The 18,518-nt window shown below is 51.0% G+C and overlaps 1 long non-coding RNA gene across 1 annotated transcript in view; it reads left to right on the top strand.

The window, feature by feature from the left end:
* Positions 1 to 516: 516 nt before the first annotated feature.
* LOC147748039 (uncharacterized) overlaps positions 517 to 18,518 on the top strand; it is a 63,581-nt gene continuing 45,579 nt past the window's right edge. The window contains exon 1 of the long non-coding RNA XR_015308525.1: positions 517 to 688. This is a non-coding gene — a long non-coding RNA (uncharacterized LOC147748039). The remainder of the gene's footprint in view (positions 689 to 18,518) is intronic.

The raw sequence follows: 18,518 nt of genomic DNA, 5'->3' as shown, positions 1-18,518 counted from the left end.
GCCTGTTCCAAACACCTGTGGCATAGCTGTTGTAAGTAATAAATACAACGCTACTATGAATGTCGCTCTCTAGAAATACCTAAAATATACAAATAAAAAAAATGCCAAAGCTCTCTCCCGTTTATAATAAGGAACTGTCTGGATTCACTGGTAAGACAGTCAAAACGATTTTTTGAGGACCTAGCCTCACGTTCGACCATACCTAGCCCTGGACTGCATGGTCCCATTCTCTGGCGAGAGCCGCGAGATGGTATGTGAAGCGCAACGTGAATGTGCCCCCTAAGAGCCAGTGGTCAGTTGTTGTTACCCTGGGGCCCAGTAACCCCTGACTCCCCTGCTCCAGAAGAAAAAGCCCCGTGCCTGTCTTTGTGTACTCCACAGGGTCCAGCCCCCACCGAGGCCCCCTGCGCAAAGGGAAGCGATATTACGCAACCAGCAAACACAGGACAGACTGACCCCATCAGTTCCATACCAGGAAATGCCGCAATATCATAGTTACTGGGAAGTGGGTGGGGCAGGTACAGGTGTTTGCATGTATATATACATAAGTGGGGGTGAGTAAGACAAGACACAAAGAGGGCGGCAGGACCTGCTACGGGAATCAGCTTGACTCGGGCCACCAAGAAGTGCGGAAAGAGGATGAGGCGGCTTGTGCTGCTGCTGCTGCTGGGCGCAGTGCTCCTGGAGGGTGAGTACTCACAGACCCCACCTGCCACGGGGTGGCGCGAGACCTCGGTCCTGCGAGTGTGCCGTCTAAAAAATAGCATCAGGCCGTACACGGAGAGACGGGAGTGGGTTCAGCCACTAAACAGACAGACATTTAATTTGCATTGTTTTTAAAAGAGGACAGTCGGAGCAAGTGCCCGGGCCCCGCAGCACTGTTTGTAACCTTCAAAAGCGCCAAATGATGACGCAGATTTGAAAAAATATAAATAAATTCAAGGCACAGCTCCTGGCTGCCACGGCAGGTGCTCTGCCCCAATGAGCTACCTTAGTGAGTCTGAAAGTGTGGCCCACAGGGCAGGGCCAGTCCTAGGATTTGTGGGGCCGTGGGCAGGATAAGAACATGCGAGGCCCCTCTAATTTGTATAAGATGTAATGTCAGAGGAAGTGACGTCATAGGAAGTGTCAACTGACCATTCATTTTCTGGCACTGTTGAAGTAGCTTTGCAAGAAGCTACTTCTCTAATGTGGATATTACTGAAATGGCTACAAATACAAATGTTAGCCCTAATACAATAAGCGAGAATATTTTAAAGCTCTATTATGTGGAAATACAACACGTCAAACTGGGTTAAAAAGATAGGCCTTTATCTCTCCAAAACTGATGTTTCCAGATTAGTGCATGAATAAAATTGTAAAACAGATTGCCTCATAGATATTCAGTGGGTCTTCAGGTGACTCCCCGGTTCTCCAGTTGCACCAGTGAAGTTCATGGCTAAGGCATTTGGTTTTAACAGGCAGGGTCATCAACACAAAGGTTTACATGCTACCTTCACTGCTCATCTCTCCCTAGTCTCATAACGTTTTTCACTGGTTCTGCCCCATTTACATCTTCTTTCCATTTTCATCCTTGTGAACACTCTAATATTTTCGCACTGATTTGGCACGTCTTACATCCCCTTTTTCCATTCATGCTCTACTCTTATTCTCATCGCTTCTTCAAACCATATTTTGTGGATTTTGCCCCTCTTAAATCAATACCTCTGCTATCCCCAGCTTTGTCACTCCTCTTTCTCGTTTTGTCCCTCTTATATCCACCTTTTTCCTTCATGCTGCATGCCTCATCTCTCCCCCTGACTCTTACTTTTCTAATTGATTCTGGCATTCTACATCCATCTCTCACCATTCCCTCTCTCTTCTCTGTGTAAGGTGTCTTGATTATTCCGTCTTTCTTACATCTACCTGCCCCATCCATGTACTGTCCTTCACCTCTCATTTCTTCCTCCACCGTCCTAATGCTTTTTTGCTGGTCTGTCCCCTTAACACCCACCTCTCCTCTTTGAACCCCATGCCTCTTATATTGTCTCACTGTTTTTTCCTCCTTTACAGCCACATCTCCCTTCCATACTCTACACTTCACTTTATCTCTGGTACGGTCTCTTACCTTTCTCACTAATTCTGCCTCTATTACACCCACCTCTTATCTACCTGCGGAACCCTTCATCTATTCACAGCCTCTAACCTTCTCTCACTGGTTCTACCTCTCTATAATATACCTCTCCCCTGCCTCTCTCCCACAGCCTCTTACTTGCTCTTTGTTGTCCTACCCTCTTACATCCATCACTCACCATTCCCTCTCCATGACACTTAACCTCATGCGCGCTAGCGGTTTTCCCGCTGTGCGCTGAGATTTTCAAAAACCCGCGTTACATGACGAGCTCAGCTCGTCATGAGCGTACGACAGGCGTACCTCATGACGAGCTCAGCTCGTCATGAGCGTCGAAGGGGTTAAGTTCTCCTGATGGTCCGCTTCTCTTATATCTACTTCTCCTATCCAAGCACTGCCTTTTCACCTTTCACCTTTCTCTCCAGCCTCAACTATATTCACTGGTTCTGTCCCATTTATGTCCACCTCTCCCCTCCATGCTCTACTCTTCATGTTTTATCTCTCTCACCTCTACCCTCCATTCTCTGTTTCTGCCCCTGTAGCTTCCGCTTCCCTCCTACATGCGCTGCTATTCATCTGCTGCTTACCTTGCTTCACCTCTTGTGTCAGGACACAGTACAGGCCCCTGCAGCACAGATGGGCCCACAACATTTCAGGGGGCTCCCATTCAGGCCAGGGCCAAATAATTATCTGTGAGATGTGGGAGTCTCAGGGCCCCATTATCACACTCTGCAGAGCAGTACCCCATCGTTTCGTGTTACACCTCTGCTTGTGGTACTTTGCATCATTCCGGTCCTAGGCATGGGCAGCTGCCTAGGGCCTCGCGCTTAGGGGGCCCCGCCACCGGCCCGCAGAGTAGACCCCAGAGCAGGGGGCCCGGCCCGACATGAAATGGGGAAAGCACTGCGCGCACTCGCGCAGGCAGTAAGCAGTTAGTGGAACTAGTGCACCGTCACCGTGCATGCACGCACCCCCACCACTTAGCGTAGTGGTGGGGATGCCGTGCGTGGTGCGCGGAGCGGAAGACGTTTAATGATGTGGGTCCCAGGGCCGTCAATCTGGTAGGTAGCGCGCTAAAGCGCTACCAATGATGGCCCTGGACATCATTTTGACCAGCCCCCGCTCTGCAGTGATGCAGCACGCACACCGCAAGCGCTCCCTGCTGGCCTACAGTCTCTACTCTCTTCAGCCAGCAGCAGGGGAGAGTCGGGAGTCGGTTGGGGGAGCGTTGGCGTAATGTCTTAGATGAAGGTAAGATCACAGTCAGTTTACTATCTGGAACTGTTACTGAACTACTTGAAACTGCCATGGAAGGCTTACAGTTATATCATTGACAAAGCAGATGTGAGTGGGGAGCGAGTGTCACACTCGGAGTCGGCCTGGCACCTGCCCGTGATACCAGTGTTAAGAAACTGCTAATATTAAAGCCACAAATGTATGGTCTTCAAAATTGATGTTTCCAACAGAAATGTACACAGCGGTATGCTACTGTATGTCGAGCGCCACATAAGGTGCATTTATTTGAATGCCACCACCCAACCATAAAGAGGTGATCTTCAGTACAGGAGTGCACTGATCGACCGCCTGCGTGCTGGTGCACCAAGTAACAAATGTTCTGCTGTTGGTGTTTGCTGGTTTGCTGTTTTACAGCTCTCCTCCATCCGACCAGACTGGCAGCCCAACGGGAGGACTGGGAATTAGAACACACTGAATTACCGCATCAATGTCTGGCGACATCATGATTGCAGGGAATGTCATTTTCTTTAATGTGTAGGTTTGCGTTGTTTTTTATGTCATGCCATGTTATGTAAGAGACATGTTGTGTCAGCCCAGATCTACAGTTCTTTCAGGCCGAGAGAGTGTCCACAGTAAGAAGGAGAGCATGAGGCTATCTGGACATGGGAGGCTGTCAGTAGAGAAGTGGAAGGAGGGGCTGTTGGCTTACCAGAACATTTGAATGTGTGGGAGATTGCTGAACATTTGGATTGCTGAAGGCTTAGTGCCTCACCCCCATCATTGTCTAGATTAATGTGCATCACCCACCTAACTTGATCCTTCTTGTTCCCCTAACACACTACTCGATGATCCTTACCCCTCCTACATCTCACAAGAACCTATGTATCGCTCACATGCCTTTGTTTGTGGCTACTACTTTATTTCTCCTGTATTGGTACTGTGTCTACTATGACTATGTATAATGAGAGCACAATTTTAGACCAAGTGCCTTCTCTGTGGCTTCACTGATGTTGTTTTTGTGAAATAATAATAATAACAATAATACAAATAAAAATAAACATTGTTTGAGCTCCTAAGTGGACTAATCGATGCTGCACCGTGTATGGCCTAAATCTGACTGTTGCCCAGGATTGTTGCCTCATGCCCTAAACCCCAGAAGTATGTATATTAGGTCATGATGTATAAAATAGCATGATATACCAACTGGATGTTTCGAATGGTGTATGCTTTGCAGATGAAGTAGAGTACGAGTTGACTGTGGAACATGATGAGTGCTAAGCAGGTGTCCCAAGGCCACTAATGTCATAAATACACCTCTTTGCTTGTAGCTTTTGTGCTTGAGAAAAAAGATGACAGTGTGTACCACATGATGCTTGAGTATGTTAGTCATTTGCCGTACATTCTCACCAATTAATTTGTTGTGAAAATATTTCCTTGGCAAATCAGTGCAGAAACCCAATAACATAGTAACCTAGTGAGCCTAGGAGATTTAGTTTGGGGGTTATGGTGTGAGGTGTGTTTTTCTCCAGTATGATGTAGTACATTATGAATAGGGCTTCCGGTTTTATGGTATTTATTTTTTGGGCATTTCCGTCTGTATTTATCCACATTTATTTTTTGCCAATTTTATCTGTATTTATCCATATTTATTCATGGTTTTGTGGAAAAATGAAGCTGAAATTTGTATATTTCCACATTTATTTAACCAGTAAATATGCTGTCATAATTGAATGCCTATCATGTTCTTGACCCTCTGGTTCCTTTGGAATTTGGGGGTATGTCCAACTAATCATTCAAGGAGCTGGCAAGTGTTACACTCATGGATAATTGCTCACCTGTTTTCCCTCTCCTCTACTTTTTGTCCATGTTACTGATATCCACATTAGTTTGCGTCAGTGATACCAAATAACTAAGATCAAAAGTCTTGCGTAGTCGCTTTCTGTGATGTCACTTCTTGCGAAGCAAAATGCAATTAGAGGGGCCTCACTTCTTCCCTTTCGCCCGGGGCCTCAGAAGGCCTAGGACCGGCTGATCATCCTCTCCCCTCCCATCCTCCCACTCTCCCAAAGTATCTTACCTTTCATTTTTGCATGCTATTCCTTGTATCTAACCAAGACTCTTTCCTTCTCCCGTTGATTCTGCCATTCATACACATCACTCCTTCCCATCGCCCTTTCCTTAAGCGTCTTGTTCTTTATAGCTGTTTTGCCCCTTATGTTCAGATCTCCCCTCTCTGCTGTATTCTATCATCACCCCCGCCTCTTCCTGACTTTTAATTATCTTACTCTTACTTCTTTTAGATGTGCCTCTCCTCAATACTTCTATTAAAAGTAAAAGAGAACACCAGACGTACAGATGCACCCAGGAACATGAGAATTAGGGATTTCAGATGCTTACAAACATGACGCCGCGGAGTAGTGCAACCTTTTCAGATGTATAAAACAGGGCATGGTGTGTGGGTGGCTTGAGGGATTATATAACATGGGTGCATCTTGGAGGGTTCATTCACTCCACTCCAGGTGGTAAGGGTGGATGTGGGGGTCACCCTTCTGTCCCTCCCCCATCTGAATGTTATCCTCTCTATTCTTTTACACACCCAATTGTTCATTCTTCCTTCGTTTCATGTAAATTACATGAAAGAAAAAATCACCAATCACGTATATCAACTGGAGTTACTACTTATGTTTAACTGTTTTTATGTTCCTTTTGAATGCACATGCTTGTTTGGAGAAAAAAAATACAATAAAACGGAACTGTTAAAAAAAGAAAAATACAATTTTTCTCTGTTTTCTGCTCTTCTCCCTTTCCCTTCATTGAAAGTGAGCAGCGCCCATCGTGACATGAGGTCACTTGTTTTTTTTGTGTTGTGAGCCCTGCAGGGTGCTCTGCTTTACATTGATGCAGGGGCAGGGCTCACTTCACACCTCACGCCAATTGAAGCATCTGCCTAGCCGCTGTTATCATGTAGATGCGGCGATTAAGAAAAGAGAAAGAGGTGCCAGCAAAGGACCGCCAGAAACCCAGCTCTTCCCAGTCTGCGGCAGCTGAAAGGGATGCAGGAGTCACATTACCCTTTCAGCCAATGGCAGCAGGCCACAGGTGAGGGGGCCCCGCCTTGGGCCTTGCACGCTGTACAATGGCTGCAAACGCCAAGGGAGGGGGCTGTCCATCTGGAATTCGTACAATGGCGCATTTTTAAAAGGATGATGGACTTGTGGGGGGCCCCGCAGCAGTTAAAAGGTTGTGGGGCCCTGGGCAAATGCCCAATCTGCCCATGCCTAGCGCCGGCCCTGCCAAAGGGTGCCCCACAGAGAGATCTCAGGCAGATCCTTTAATCCCCTGAGCCGTCTTCTCGAGATGTGTGTTGCGAGGCAATTAGTCCATAGGCTGGTTCATGGAGAGGTGCTTTAATCCCCTTATCTATCTTCCTTTCATTGGAACCACCAAGACAGAGGTTTCAGGCAGATTAGTGAAGAGGTGTATTGCTCGCGGGTCCATATTCTGGAACAGGATTAGGATCTAAAGGTAGGGTGAGGTGTTAACCTATTCATCTATCTTACTGTGGCAGCGGTTGTGCATTAAAAAAAAGTATCAGGACTGTCATACTACATGCAATGGGGGCAGTGTCAGTGAGCATGTGGTGGGGGTCAAGGGTGTGCCTAAAAAAAGACAACATCTTCCTTAAGAGGCTTTGCTTTTAAACCTTCAGTTATCTACATATAAAATAATGTGCATCTTAAATGAGAAATAAATCCGAATTAAGGGCCTCATTAGGATGGCGTTAAATCCGCATCCTCCGGGCCGGCGGAAGCCACCGCCGGCCCGGAGGATGCAGATTCACCACTGCGGCCACATAAAACACCAACCGCCAGATTAGGATGGCGGTGGGATTGCGGTGGGACCAGCGGCAGACGGCAGGTCCGTATGCCGCTGATCCGCGGGTTTTGGAGGGCTATTTGGTGGCGGTGTCTGCAAGACACTGTCAGCCAAATTAGGAAGCATGTGCAGACATGCTTTTCCTCTGCGGTTTTTCTGCCGTGGAAAAGCATGTGGACCTTTGCTTCTGGGGAGCCCTTGCGGGCCCCCAGGGTGAAGGGGGGGTGGGGTGCTCATGGGGGGTACCTATGGTACCCCCCTGCATTTGTATGCAGAAAGCGGCAGGCACCGCGCGTGCCTGACGCTTTGTGCATGCAAATGCAATGCATGCATTTTTAACATTGCGGCGGGCGCCGCTTGAAGCAGCACCCACCGCAATGTTAAGGATACAGGATGTGACCGCCAGGGTGGCAGTCACATCTTAATTCGCATGGAGGAACCGCCGCTGCCCATGCGGACGGTCCCAGGTCCGTCCGCCATCCTAATGACCCCCTAAGTGTCTGAGTGGGAAATGAACTATAGTACAATATGAAACCTCTATTAGTTAATGCACTACAGAAGTCTGGGTGTTGCCAGAGGGCCACAGAATAAAATCTTTGTTGGTGCACTGGAGAATAGTGACTTTTGCATGTTTAGTGCTATTAGGTCCCAGTCAGTGACAGAAAGCACTCTGAATATGCAAGTCATTATTTTAAACTTGCATTACACACAGTATAAGATAGAATGCTACAAAATACGCCAACATTTTTAAGATAAAATAGTGCTTCCAAAATTTATATTTTAGTAATACCCATACTGTTCATAATGCAAATTGTTTTATAGAACTGCCCCTTAATAGTAAGCACCTCACAGCTCAGCTGGTAACTCCCTTGTACCACCATTAAAAAATAGAAAATCTTTGTCATCACTCATCTCAAAGCTTCAAATTAATCCATCAATTAAAGCCAGTACCAGCTTTCAAATATCCTTTACATTTGCAGATGAACCAGTTGCACACATTTGCATTTTTTTTCAGGCAGCAGGCCCCCTGGCAAGAAGGCTTGTTTTTTTATTAGATGTCTGCCTGCCTTCGGTTTCACATCTCAGGAGACTCCCTGAATAAAAACTTCAGCTGAAGCAGTTAACTTATCGAATAACCAGACCAGTACCGAGGTCTTTCAGAAAAAGTAGAGGAAAGTTCTTCCTAAATGAAAAAATTATAGGCATGTTCTGCCCCTTTGATTCCTCCCACTTCGACCTCTCTACTGTGGCAGAACTGGTAACCTGCGGGTTACATCTGGAACTCTGCAGCAAGCCCACTAACCCCTTGAGTTTTCCTACTGGGTTCCATCCTGCGACATTCTAGTTGCATGACGATCCAGTAGCGGTCGGCAGTAGGTGTTTCTATAGGGCGGTGACGTGGGCAGGAGGAGGGGCAGGGTGGGGGGAAATAATGTATGGATTACGGAGTTTTACAGGTAAGTAAACATTTAAATACATAAAACGAATTTCGTTGCGCACACTGCATCACCAAATGTGATGCAGTGTGCGCAACGAAATTCGTTTTATGTATTTAAATGTTTACTTACCTGTAAAACTCCGTAATCCATACATTATTTCCCCCCACCCTGCCCCTCCTCCTGCCCACGTCACCGCCCTATAGAAACACCTACTGCCGACCGCTACTGCACATACACACATTTCTGAAGCAGATACCTCAATCCACTAAGGTTGCTGCAGTGAGACCATACCATGACCAGCACGGAACGCGTGGCTCTCTGGCGTTAACTCAATAGCTGTTGGACTTGGCCCGCAGGGCAGGTTCACCCCTAGACTTTTTGCCTTATTTGTGACCCTGTGTTAGTGATTTTTGGGTCTCTGCGCACTTTCCCCTGAGTCCCAGAGTGAAAGTGCGTGCGTGTAGTATGGCTGGCCTGCCCTCCCATAGGAATGCATGGGGAATGTGTGTGTCCCTGGTAGTTCCTGATGCGTGGGGAGTGCAGGCTCGAGTTTGGTATGCCTAAACTCGTGAGAGTGAATGCTGCAAGATGGTGTCTGCGGCATGTGTGTGTCTAGTTGGGAAGTGCTACTTCTGGAAATTGAGATATGTGTACAGTGAGGGTGCTGGAGCGTGATTGGCTGGAGCTGGCTGGCTTGCCAGGCTCCAGGAAGTCTGGATGGGTCTGCCCGGTGGTGAGTGGGAGATTAGCATGAGTGATGTGTGGGAGGAGTGTACCTGGGTCCTGGATGGGCTGGGTTTTCCCCACACAATGCTGGCTCCGCCCCCCTGTGGTGTGTCTAATGACCCTAGCCTCCCCAGTGAAAGGAATGGGTGGTTGGGCTATCAAGAGTGCTCCAGAACCAGCTGCGACTGGTTTTCCCCCCACCCTGCACATTGTAACAAAGGAATTTACAGTATAAGAAGGGGCTGTGTCCCCACTGAATTTGTTCTTCTTTTGAATCCTGCCAGAGGGGGCTTTGGCCGCTGCTGGGGCCAGAAGGACCGCCACTTGGGGAGTCTCCCTGCCTGGAGACCCAGTGTGCTGGCTCTGGCCCAGCCTTGCCCCCCCTGCCTGCCTCCAGCCCTGCTGGAGCCCTGTCCTGTCCTCCAGTGCTGGGGAGCACTGAGGACTTCATTGCCTGCAGCCTGAGAGCGCTGCTCTCTGCCCTTCAGCGCTAGGAGCGCTGAGATCGCCTGCCTAGCGCTTGGAAACGCTGGATTTTACCCCTAGCGCCTGGGAGCGCTTTTTGCTGCTGTTTAGCGCTTACGAGCGCTTACTTGTGCCTGCAGCGCTTGGGAGCGCTGTGGTCTGCAGAGGCCGGTGCCCACCCGGCCTCCGATCGCCCCGTGTGGTGGTTTGACGGCGCGGGTGCCACCCCGCTCATTGCCGTATTGTTTTGCCCCGGGTCCGTGATTTATTGGATTCACGAGGGAGCCCACTCCTCGGATCCTGGGAAGCCGCCTGCCTGCCTAAAACGGGCCGCCGCGCTGCCCGCGACGACCCGGAAGTGCTCTGGCCGGCCGGCCAATCAGAGCGCGGCCCCGGAAAGGCCGACCGGAAGTCCCGCCTCCCTCGCCGAGCCGAGAGAGAGCCTGCCGAGGCTCCCCGAGAGGGAAGGAGAGCCCCAGGACCAGCGGGAGAGACCCGCCTCCGTTGAAGACCAGCCGGTGAGTGCAGGTGCCTGCAGAGGAGGGGGGGAGCATCGGGACACATTGCCGGTGTCCGCCCCGCCCCCTCTCTGTAGCGCGACCTCGCGCCCGCGTGTTGAGAGCCCAGAGAGGCTCAGAGGCATTTCGTGTAGGGCCCAGAGAGGCTCGGAAAGGCAGCATTTGGTTGTTGGAGCCCGAGAGGCTCATTGGGGGCAATTATTTCACGAGCCCTGAGAGGCTCTGAGCGCCCCACCTTCCCTTCGAGTCCCCAGAGGGGGGACTCCCCAAAGAGAAGCGCCGCACTTTTGTCGAGAGCCTGAGAGAGGCTCAGAGCGCCCTAAGTGTTCCTGGGTCCCCAGAGCGAGGGACCCCCCAGCCCAACGAGGCTGCACCTGTTCGTTGCTGGAGCCCTGAGAGACTCAGCAGCCCCCCCCCCTTCCTGGTGAGAGAGCCTAAGAGAGGCTCACCAGTGCCACAGTGGTGGTTCTTTGAGCCCAAAGAGGCTCCAACTTTGTGTTAACTTTCCCTGCTCCAGTTGTCCAGCACTTAGTGGACAACTGCCATGTTTAGGCCCTGACATTGGGACACCGGGACAGTCACAGGTGGTGACTTGTGAGTATGGGGTAATGGTTATTGATTCTGCACCTCTGAATGTATTGCTTATGCGTCATGTGCCTTTACACCTCTGAATGTTGATACATCATGTGTTTTATCCTTGCACCCCTATAGGTATTGTGACATGTAGGTGGTTGTTTTCTCCCTAGTACAGGTGGTGCTAGAGAGGTCCTGTTACCAGTGATTACTGGTTGTATGCTCTACTGTTATATTTTTGTGCTACAGTAATTATTTCTAAAAGTGCTGATACCCTTGACAGTGGTCCAGGTGGCCCTGTCCTGTACAAATATCCCTTGTAAATTCCGCCCGTGCCTGTTGGCACCGTGTAATAAGATGTGTGTTTTATCTGATGTATATTTTTATAATACAAAGGCTATTTTTACATAACCTTGTGTGGAGTGTTTCTTTGTGGTGGGCCTTGGGTGTTGTTGCTGGGGTGCGTGCGCAAATACTTAACTTACATCGCCTCCAAGTTTAGCCTTGACTGCTCGCGCCACGTTACCTAGAGGGCGAGTAGGGGTTGCCTTGGTGTGTGACTCCCTTGCCCTGACACTTAGAACTGGCGATCCCTGACTGACCTCGACGCGAGTCTTGGCCGGCCAGGGTCCCGGGTCTAACATTGGCGGCAAGCGGTGAGGATGAGAATTTGTGTTTGCGTTGTACCACAGTAGCAGCTGGCCACTACAAAGCTCTGCATTTTAGATGACCACATTTTTGGGGATTATTGTGTTTTTGGTGAAGTTCCATTATTGCTTCTCCTGAAGAGTGTCATTTGATAATTGTGTTCAGTACATTTGTCCCCCGCCCTGCTTCCAGAGTTTGGTACCTGTGTCACATGTGGTCAGGTTGAGAAGTCAGGGGTGGTAGAAACTGCCTTACCGATCCGAGGGGAGGGTGTGTGGATGAATGGTGTGTTTTCCTGGACGCATGAGTGAGTTCTTTTTTAAGGAGAGTGGAAGTTTTGGAATTGTGTACTTTCCCTTCAGATTGCTAGTTCCCTTGTGTTGCACGTGTCTGTGAGCATCCTGTCAAGATGGAATCTCCTTTTAACCTGTGTGGCCTGTCTAAGTACAGTGTGCATGAGTTGGTACGGTTATGTAAGGAGAGAGACATCCCAGTGAGTGAGTCAGACACCCAGTCCAAGCTTAGGGATAACATGATCCTGTGGCAGAAGAATGACTGGGAGCGTGAGCACAGTGAGAGGGAGAGGGCCCGGACCGCACACCATGAGGGTGGTGGGTCTGAGGGGAACCCTGAAGAGTCTGATGTGGAGAGTGAGTTTGACAGTGGATGGGCGCCAGCAGAGAGCGAGTACCCCCTAGATAGGGAGTCCCTTGCTGGGTCCCGTGTCAGATGTAGCCCCCCATCCCTTTCCCTGTCCCCAGAAGGGTGGGTGGATAGGAGAGAAGAGAGGGAGCACCAGCTGGCCATGGAGAAGCTCAGGTTAGAGTATGCCTGGAAGATGGCGCAGCTGGGTGTGAATGAGCGGACTGCAGAGGCTGAGAGGGCCTTGGCCAGGGAGAAGATAGCCCTAGAGTGTAGGGTATCCCCTGACCGCAGTCTTAATTTTCTGGATCCCCCAGGGAGGGTGGAGTCCAGTGGTGGCAGCTATGTAGAACCCAGTGCGAGCAGTCCCACCCCCAGTTCCCCCAGTCTGGTACCTGTTTCCCCAGAGGAGGAGTTAAGGTTGAAATTCAGGGGCAGTAGGAAGCTGCCTCACCAGTCGTGGGAGGAGTTTGAGGATGAATGTTGTGGGACACTGTTTGATTGGGTGAAGGTTAACACGAGAGATGATTTTGATGTCTTGTTTGATCTGATTGTCAAGGAGCACCTGCTCAGTTGTTGTTCTCCAGGGTTGCGCACACACCTATTGGGGTGTGGATTGTCCGAGGCATGTGAGCTTGCTGACGAAGCGGACCGCTGGGAGAGTGCGAGAGGTTCTGTACAGTCACTAGAGAGTGAGTCCAACAGCAGTGGTACAGGGAGCTTCCAGCCCAGCGTGGTGGAAGAGGCTCAGTGTAGCCCAGCTAGGTCCCAGTATAGTGGGAAGGGTGAAGGGGCTGACTGCCTGGCTCAGTGGAGCAGGAGTCAGGGGGTGGCTGAGAGCACCCCGAGGCCCGAAGCCCTGTCTCAGAACTTGGGTGGTTTCTTGAGGGAACACCAGGTTGGGGACCTAGGCTGTCCCGTTAGTACACTTGAGGAGGATCTCCTAGTGTCTAGGGAACCTGGAGTGTCTGTAACTAGAACTCCAGGGGTTCCAGTGTCCGGCAGTGTCACTCCAGTTGGGAGGGCACAGAAGTCCGAAGCGAGGAGTGATTGGGGGACGAGTTTCCCAGTGGATGCACCAGTGGACCAGAGACTAGCCAGTGGGGCTAGGTCTTGGGTGGACCCGGGTGGCGCCACTTCTGGTCTGGGGGATCTTTGCGCCCTGTCAGGTGGACAGGAGGCGGGAGATCTGCGCCAGACAGACCGTCACACGACCCATGGGTCATGTGTCAACCTCAGGGGGATTGCGTGTGAGTCCCCAGAAGTCCTGGAGTGCCAGGCAATTATTCCACCAAAGGTTTTAGACCGGAGGTTGGGAGGCCAGGTGCAGGTTCGGCCTGACCTGAAGGGTAGGACGACTGTAAGCAGTGTCCTGACCGGTTCTTCCAGGGGAACTTCTCCAGTTGGGAGAGGGCAGACCTCTGGAAGGGGGTGCAGAGGGTGGGAAAGCCCACCTCTGACCCCGGCGCAACCTGAGGGGTTAAACCCTGGGTTGGAGTGGCGTTGTAAGGGTACCCCTCGCAAGAGGAGGAGGAACCCTGGAAGACGAGGTAAGGGGAGGAGAGCCTTCCCTGAGACTCCTGGTCCGCCTGAGGTTGTAGACCAAAGGCTGGTGAACCAGTGGCAGTCTAGTCCTGTCTTGCAGACAGGGAGAGTGGAGAATGGACACTATGTGCCAGGGGTTACTACCCCCGCTCTGCGAATTGGCAAGGACCGGTGGCACCTGGGTGGCCCAGGGCCGGGTCCTGGCCGCGGACAGCTGAGGAGTACCAGTGGGGTAGCCCAGTTGGTCCTTACAGGAGCTTTAGAAGGAACCCTAGGGGTTCACCGTGGCATAGAACAGGAGAGTGTCCCGGCATTGGCGGGCCTGCATCCGTGTTCTATCGCCCCAAGCAGGGAAGTCCATCACGGTGGTGATTGTTCTCCCCTGCGTTTTGGCTGGAAGGGGATTGTGTTGGACTTGGCCCGCAGGGCAGGTTCACCCCTAGACTTTTTGCCTTATTTGTGACCCTGTGTTAGTGATTTTTGGGTCTCTGCGCACTTTCCCCTGAGTCCCAGAGTGAAAGTGCGTGCGTGTAGTATGGCTGGCCTGCCCTCCCATAGGAATGCATGGGGAATGTGTGTGTCCCTGGTAGTTCCTGATGCGTGGGGAGTGCAGGCTCGAGTTTGGTATGCCTAAACTCGCGAGAGTGAATGCTGCAAGATGGTGTCTGCGGCATGTGTGTGTCTAGTTGGGAAGTGCTACTTCTGGACATTGAGATATGTGTACAGTGAGGGTGCTGGAGCGTGATTGGCTGGAGCTGGCTGGCTTGCCAGGCTCCAGGAAGTCTGGATGGGTCTGCCCGGTGATGAGTGGGAGATTAGCATGAGTGATGTGTGGGAGGAGTGTACCTGGGTCCTGGATGGGCTGGGTTTTCCCCACACAATGCTGGCTCCGCCCCCCTGTGGTGTGTCTAATGACCCTAGCCTCCCCAGTGAAAGGAATGGGTGGTTGGGCTATCAAGAGTGCTCCAGAACCAGCTGCGACTGGTTTTCCCCCCACCCTGCACATTGTAACAAAGGAATTTACAGTATAAGAAGGGGCTGTGTCCCCACTGAATTTGTTCTTCTTTTGAATCCTGCCAGAGGGGGCTTTGGCCGCTGCTGGGGCCAGAAGGACCGCCACTTGGGGAGTCTCCCTGCCTGGAGACCGAGTGTGCTGGCTCTGGCCCAGCCTTGCCCCCCCTGCCTGCCTCCAGCCCTGCTGGAGCCCTGTCCTGTCCTCCAGTGCTGGGGAGCACTGAGGACTTCATTGCCTGCAGCCTGAGAGCGCTGCTCTCTGCCCTTCAGCGCTAGGAGCGCTGAGATCGCCTGCCTAGCGCTTGGAAACGCTGGATTTTACCCCTAGCGCCTGGGAGCGCTTTTTGCTGCTGTTTAGCGCTTACGAGCGCTTACTTGTGCCTGCAGCGCTTGGGAGCGCTGTGGTCTGCAGAGGCCGGTGCCCACCCGGCCTCCGATCGCCCCGTGTGGTGGTTTGACGGCGCGGGTGCCACCCCGCTCATTGCCGTATTGTTTTGCCCCGGGTCCGTGATTTATTGGATTCACGAGGGAGCCCACTCCTCGGATCCTGGGAAGCCGCCTGCCTGCCTAAAACGGGCCGCCGCGCTGCCCGCGACGACCCGGAAGTGCTCCGGCCGGCCGGCCAATCAGAACGCGGCCCCGGAAAGGCCGACCGGAAGTCCCGCCTCCCTCGCCGAGCCGAGAGAGAGCCTGCCGAGGCTCCCCGAGAGGGAAGGAGAGCCCCGGGACCAGCGGGAGAGACCCGCCTCCGTTGAAGACCAGCCGGTGAGTGCAGGTGCCTGCAGAGGAGGGGGGGAGCGTCGGGACACATTGCCGGTGTCCGCCCCGCCCCCTCTCTGTAGCGCGACCTCGCGCCCGCGTGTTGAGAGCCCAGACAGGCTCAGAGGCATTTCGTGTAGGGCCCAGAGAGGCTCGGAAAGGCAGCATTTGGTTGTTGGAGCCCGAGAGGCTCATTGGGGGCAATTATTTCACGAGCCCTGAGAGGCTCTGAGCGCCCCACCTTCCCTTCGAGTCCCCAGAGGGGGGACTCCCCAAAGAGAAGCGCCGCACTTTTGTCGAGAGCCTGAGAGAGGCTCAGAGCGCCCTAAGTGTTCCTGGGTCCCCAGAGCGAGGGACCCCCCAGCCCAACGAGGCTGCACCTGTTCGTTGCTGGAGCCCTGAGAGACTCAGCAGCCCCCCCCTTCCTGGTGAGAGAGCCTAAGAGAGGCTCACCAGTGCCACAGTGGTGGTTCTTTGAGCCCAAAGAGGCTCCAACTTTGTGTTAACTTTCCCTGCTCCAGTTGTCCAGCACTTAGTGGACAACTGCCACGTTTAGGCCCTAACATTGGGACACCGGGACAGTCACAGGTGGTGACTTGTGAGTATGGGGTAATGGTTATTGATTCTGCACCTCTGAATGTATTGCTTATGCGTCATGTGCCTTTACACCTCTGAATGTTGATACATCATGTGTTTTATCCTTGCACCCCTATAGGTATTGTGACATGTAGGTGGTTGTTTTCTCCCTAGTACAGGTGGTGCTAGAGAGGTCCTGTTACCAGTGATTACTGGTTGTATGCTCTACTGTTATATTTTTGTGCTACAGTAATTATTTCTAAAAGTGCTGATACCCTTGACAGTGGTCCAGGTGGCCCTGTCCTGTACAAATATCCCTTGTAAATTCCGCCCGTGCCTGTTGGCACCGTGTAATAAGATGTGTGTTTTATCTGATGTATATTTTTATAATACAAAGGCTATTTTTACATAACCTTGTGTGGAGTGTTTCTTTGTGGTGGGCCTTGGGTGTTGTTGCTGGGGTGCGTGCGCAAATACTTAACTTACATCGCCTCCAAGTTTAGCCTTGACTGCTCGCGCCACGTTACCTAGAGGGCGAGTAGGGGTTGCCTTGGTGTGTGACTCCCTTGCCCTGACACTTAGAACTGGCGATCCCTGACTGACCTCGACGCGAGTCTTGGCCGGCCAGGGTCCCGGGTCTAACAATAGCTTTCAAAGCTATCCCAGAGAGAATGGAATCTGTATTCTTCGAAGTACATTAGTGCCTCCCTCCCCCAAAGCTTCAGCAGAGCTTCTCTTACTGGTTCACCGCAGCGGGCGTGTCTCTGCCAATCAGGCTGCAGCAGCGGCGACTGTGCAGAGGGCACTGGGGCTGTGACCTGGGGTCACAATGTCTACTGTGGAAGCTGTTCTTGTTCCGGACAATGTTGCAATCTCGTGATAGAAGGCAGGGGTTTAGGCCCACTAACTGTGTGTAGTTCTGCATTTGAGGAGCAGTAGTTGTCTCATCCGCCCTAGATGAGAGTTTGGCGGCTTCATATGTTGATGTCAGTGAGCATTCTTCTCTGGGGGCTTAAGTCAGTGGTTGTCTCCTTTGGAGGCTGATGTGTTCTAACTGAACAGGAAGTCGGCAAACACTGTTTCAATTTGGATATGGTGATCTTTTACGTACAAGCACTTAACTTCTTTTTCATCCCGATGTACTATTCTTGCAGCGGGTAGGACTGAACTAGCTGTGTCCTCTGTGGCTGTGAATGTATTTCTATTGGGGTACATTCAGAGGTTGATGCTTTTCAAGGGATGCAGTGCTTGTCTAATGGCAATGATTAAAGTGATTTTCTAGTGTCAGAAAGTGGTATTTTTTATACGGACAGGGTCTGAAGTAGATGTTTCACCTAAGGTGATACCTGTTCTAGAAGATGCATTGTTTTCGTGTAGTTTTAGGTGGATTACATTTGCTGAAATGTCATTAGGTAGCCTGGCTTTTCCGTAATGCATCTTCCCTGGAACTGGACACGATCTGAGCATCAACAAGGGCTCAATCATCACTTCTCCTAGGGAGGCAGGAATCGGGAAATCAGACTTGGGAATGTCTAAGAAGGGCTGCAACACCCAGTGAGTTACTTTTATTTTTTTTGTCCTCATATTTGCCACCAGATAGAATGACTCCAAATGGAAACTCTCAACTCTGCCAACACAAAAACCTTACTGTGCGCCCTGGAATATTTTGTTATTTGTATGGCCTTCGAGAAGTCTCCCAGAGGTGGGTTTTCTACTAGTCCAACTCCCCTGTTCGATGTTCCTGTACCTTGTCCTGGGGAGGACCAGACCGCAAACCCCTTGCTGCAACACCCAGTGAGTTACGGTGGTTTTTAAAGTAATAAAGAAAATACTCTATCTGAATCAGTAAAGTGCCACCCGAGGCACACTGTTGATTAGTGCTATCTGCTCCATAGTCGGTGCTATCATCACAAGAGGGAAAAAAACAACACAGCTTGTCCTTCGGATACTTGCTCAACATTTATGCTGCTGATGACCATTGCTGCATTGATGTTCAATACTGAGGATGATGGTCAGGTTGTCTCACCTGTTACTCAGGTGACATAGTCACCCGTCCGCCGAGATCTAAATCAGGCCCTTAGTGTTTTGAGCTATTACATTTCAAGAGTGCAGTGGTTGGACACATTGATAAAGTGTCTGTTTTACCTTCCTCACCACCTATCCTTAGTCTGGTGAATGTGTATTTCCAAAGCTAATCTATCTATTTCACAGAAAAGATGCCCATTAGCCATAAACGTGGAGCTTCTGTATGACAGTGTCAAGCACAGGTAGTATTCATGATGGTATACACCTGGTGCTGGAGCCCCTTGGCTGACCATCTGAGGGGGTCTTCACCTGGACAGGATGTGGATGGCCCAGATGCCTAAATCCTTGAATTTTAGTTCAGCAGAT

This window comes from Lissotriton vulgaris, chromosome 1_1 (genome assembly GCF_964263255.1).
Source record: "Lissotriton vulgaris chromosome 1_1, aLisVul1.2, whole genome shotgun sequence".
NCBI lineage: Eukaryota > Metazoa > Chordata > Amphibia > Caudata > Salamandridae > Lissotriton > Lissotriton vulgaris.
This window is presented reverse-complemented; position numbering and strand designations above follow the sequence as displayed.